Genomic DNA, 4,174 nt, shown 5'->3' with positions numbered 1-4,174 from the left:
TTCTGGGCTCCATGTGCAGTGCGCTCCTCCTGTGGAAAAGCCCCCCCCATCCCCCCTACCCCAGTGAAGGGACTGGCACTGCCTAGGCTTGTGTAAGACTTGGACCACAGACCGGATCTGCCGGCTGGAATGCCTGCTTATTTGAATGCAAATTAGACCGACTCTAATGGTGTGGGCAGCATCTGGTAGGGATTCCCCCCCAAACAGGTTAGTCCTTCCTGTAATTGGGACAGGACCAGGCTTAATGCCAGGGACACCCCCAGGCTTACTGATCAGGTTCAGCCCCAGCTGCGTGCCTCAGTGGGGTGCAGGGTGACGTGTGAGTATGCAACTCCCCATCTTCTCAGGAGCACGTCCCCAAGGCAGCTGTTTTTAAGGCGATTGCGTGCCGAGCCCTGGTGGCGTCATTGGGTTGCTAACCGGAAGGTCAGCAGTTCGAAACCACCAGAAAGACCACGCTTTCTACCCCCATGAAGAGTGACAGCCTCAGAATCCCACAGGGCTGTGCTACCCTGTCCCGTGGGGTTGCACGAGGAGACGGCGTCACCTCGATGGCAGCCAGTTTGTTGCTTTCGCCACCAACCACATCTCCGGTCTTCAGTGTTTGCTGCACCTGCACCTGCTGTCACCTCTCGGAGGCACGCTAACCAAACCAACCTAACTGCTGTGGAATCACTCCGTTCTGGCTCACGGCGGCCCGGGTCACAGAGAAGGGGAACTCCACTGGGCTGCTCAGCGCAAAGGCTCGGGATCCACCCTCCTGCCCCACAGCCCCAGAGACACAGGCATCAGGCAGCAAGAAGCCAGTCAGGGTCTGGGGGGACACAGTGCCAGGAATTGGGCCCAGCTGGCTGGCGTGCAGAAGGCCCCAGTGTCCGGCTTTGCTGGGTGGAGGCCTGTGGCCCCGGCGATAGTGATCAGATTCTGCTCCTGCGGCTAGCAGTCCGGCCCTGAGGTCAGGGGCCACGGCCAACGGCCAGGCCAGCGTTGCTGCAGGAGGGATAGGAAGAAGCCAGGCTCTGCTCCGGTGCTGCCCTGTCCCCTAGCCCTAGGCTGTTCTCTGCTCCCCCTGCGGCTCAGGAACTCAGAGCCCACCATGGGCCAGGGGCCTGGCCCTCCTGAGGCCCAGCAGAATATAGATACCCAGTCCGTGCTGGAAGACTGCACAAAGGCCTCTGTAAAATAGAGTGCACCACCCCGTCCTAGCCGCAGAAACCCCCTTTTGAAAGGCACCCTGGTGCCAATCCTCAGCCTCAGGTTGTCTTACTTTCCCCGAGAGGTTGAGCTGCTCTTTGATGGCGGTGTGTTTGTTCCCTGCTGTGAGTGCCCCCACGGGTGACGGGGTTAGACCCATGCCTCTCCGGCTGGCCCTTGAACTTTCTGATAGGGCTTGGATGGAGGCGTTGAGAGTGGATCCTCGGTGCTCCATTCAATAGCTCAGTTGCTTCCTTTGTTTCTCATCCCTGATTGCCATCCCCTCAGTGTGACCACACTGTCCCACTTCCTCCCCGTGGCTCCTGATCTCATCCTCCTCCCCCCTCCCCTCCTGCTTCCTTCCCAACTTCATCCCGGGGAATGTCCGGCAAATAAGACCGATTTCCCATCTCAAATGGTTGCTTGTACTAAGGCAGTGGTTCTCAACCTGTGGGTCGAGACCCCTTTGGGGGTCGAAAAACTCTTTCACAGGAGCCACCCCGATTCATCACAGTAGCAAAATGACAGTAATGAAATAGCAATGAAAATAATTTTATGGTTGGGGGGTCACCACTGCAGGAGGAACTGTCTGAAAGGGTTACTTACGGCATGAGGAAGGTTGAGAACCACTGATCTTAGGAATGGGGACTTCTCTACTGTCCTGTTCCCTTACAGACCTGCCTATTGTTTGGCTGAAAATTGAGCCACCTGAGGGGGGTATTGCAGGCTGGGGGGTGGAGGGGGAGTTCCTTTCTAGGCCTGAAGGTTATGAAGGGCCAGAGGCCAGGGTTTCTCCCAGTGTCTATTCAACCAGTAAGCTTGGACTTCCTTATGCTTTGGAATTTTGTCTGTCCCACATTTTCCTCCCATTCAGCACCTTCTGATACGATCCCTTTCAAAGCTGGGTACTGTCAGGTTCATCTGCTTCCGGGGTCCTGGAAACCGAGCTGGTGGTTGGGTACAGTCGGTCCGTTCTGACTCCTGGCAGCCCCATCTCTGACAGCACAGAACCCTGCCCTGCGCCATCCTCACAATTGTTCCTACACTTGAGCCCATTGTTGCAGCCACGCTGTCCATCCATGGCACCGGCTGCTTGTTGCTAGGCTCTGACTCAGAGCACCCTGTGTGCCACAGAACAGAGCCCCCTGCCCCTCACACGGCTCCGCCGATGTGTCATTCTGGCTATTGTTCAAAGGTCCTTCCTCCTCGCCATCACCAACCAGGATGCTCTTCTCAGAGACTGGTCCTTCTGATGACATGCCCGAGGTACACGAGACAGCGTCTCTCCATCCCTGTCCCTAAGGGGCATCCTGCCTGTACGTCTCCCGGGGGTGTGTTCAATGTCCATCAAACGCCGTAAGCCAATTCTGTGGTCTCTCGTGTATCGTCCGGCTTCGGGATGCAAACGAGGCCACGGAAACTGGGAAGGCTTGCATTGGGCCCCCTCTAAAGTCTTCCAAGTGACATCTCGACTTGTGAACACTTTGGCGGCAGGCTTGGCCGAGGCGAATACGCCGTTAGATTCCTCGACGGCTGTCTTTGTGGGCAGCGATGGTGGGTCCCAGAAAAGTGAAATTTTTGACTGAAGGCTGTAGTCTTTGATCCTTGTCAGCAAGGTTGTGTCATCTGCATATTCATTAGCGGTTAATGAGTCGTCTTCCAATTCCTGGTGCCGAGTCGGCTTCATATAGCGCAGCTGCTCTGTTTATTTGCTCGATTGGCTAAGTGTGGTGGGCGGGTACCTCCCTTTCCTGATCTTAAGCCACGCGGTTCTGTGGGAATAACCGCCCCTTGGCCCAGGTCTAGGTTTCACATGCTCCGAAGGAAGTACTCCGGAATTTCGGGTTCCTCACGGTGCCTGGTGTTCCGGGTGCTAATTCTGGTGTTGAGATGCTCTCTAAATCCAGGTGGGATGCGCTCAAGGTCGGACACATAAAAGGTGCTTCATAAGCATCTGTGGATTCAGTTAACCAGTCCCTGGAGGTGAGCTCCTTCTGGCTACTGACCATGGACTGGATTCTGACTCATGGGGGCCCCAGGTGCGCACAGGTGTTTCAGCGAATCCCATAAACCCCACGGCAACACTGCATGGTCTTTGCAACGCTTGGGTTTTACTCTCTGCGGTCCATCAGAAATGTATTAGGGGACACAGGTTCAGACGTAAACCCCTTCCTTCCCTCTCCGCACAGGCTGTCAGTGGAGGTCCTCACACAGGAGGGGGGCCGCTAAGCTCTCAAAGGGAAAGAGTCCCACAGGCAGACCTGAAATAAAAGTCTTGTTCTACCGATCCGGGTAGATGCTGGGCCAGCATCCTGCAAGGAAGATCACCTTCCTGCCGGGGAGCAAAGCACCTTGTCGGGAAGCCCATTGCTTCTGGGGCCCGTGGGTGGTGGTGCTTCCTCCAGCGAGGTGACGCTGCCTGAGAAGCCCTGGGAAGTAGCAGTCACCAGGAGGACACCATCACAGTTATCTCAAGCCGGGGGCCTTGGGGGAGGGAGTGCTGCTACTATGCCTCTTGGTCTGGAGAATGCAGTTACCAAGCGCAGGGACTAGCCAGCGTTTTTTACCTCTAGCTGAGAGCCTTCTGAGAAGGCCAGCTGCTAACATCCTCTGACCCCAGACACAGCAGGGGAATGTGTACGTTGACCACCTCCAGGAGAGACATGCCCAGTGGACTTGTTGTTACTGCTTGTAAATCCCGTTTACCCGCGAGTCCTTGCGAACATAGGTGCCTGGGGCTGCTGATACCGACGTGGTCAGTGACCCTTCGGACGCAGGCTGCCAGGCCTTTCTGGGGAGGCGCCTCTCCACGGGGCCACCCCACCAGCCTCTCTCTTCATCAGCAGTCCAATGCTTACCCAGGAGCCTGCCTGCATTCTCTCTTTCCACTGTGCTGAGTGAGGAAACCAAGACAGAGAAGTGGAGGGACGAGAAAGTCCCACAGCCAAAAAATGGCTGAGCAGAGCTTTGGACGAGGTCT

Source organism: Echinops telfairi, unplaced genomic scaffold (assembly GCF_000313985.2).
Source record: "Echinops telfairi isolate 266 unplaced genomic scaffold, ASM31398v2 ScPeMD7_7412;HRSCAF=8450, whole genome shotgun sequence".
Lineage (NCBI taxonomy): Eukaryota > Metazoa > Chordata > Mammalia > Afrosoricida > Tenrecidae > Echinops > Echinops telfairi.
The sequence above is the reverse complement of the archived record's forward strand: the minus strand, read 5'-3'. Positions refer to the sequence as shown.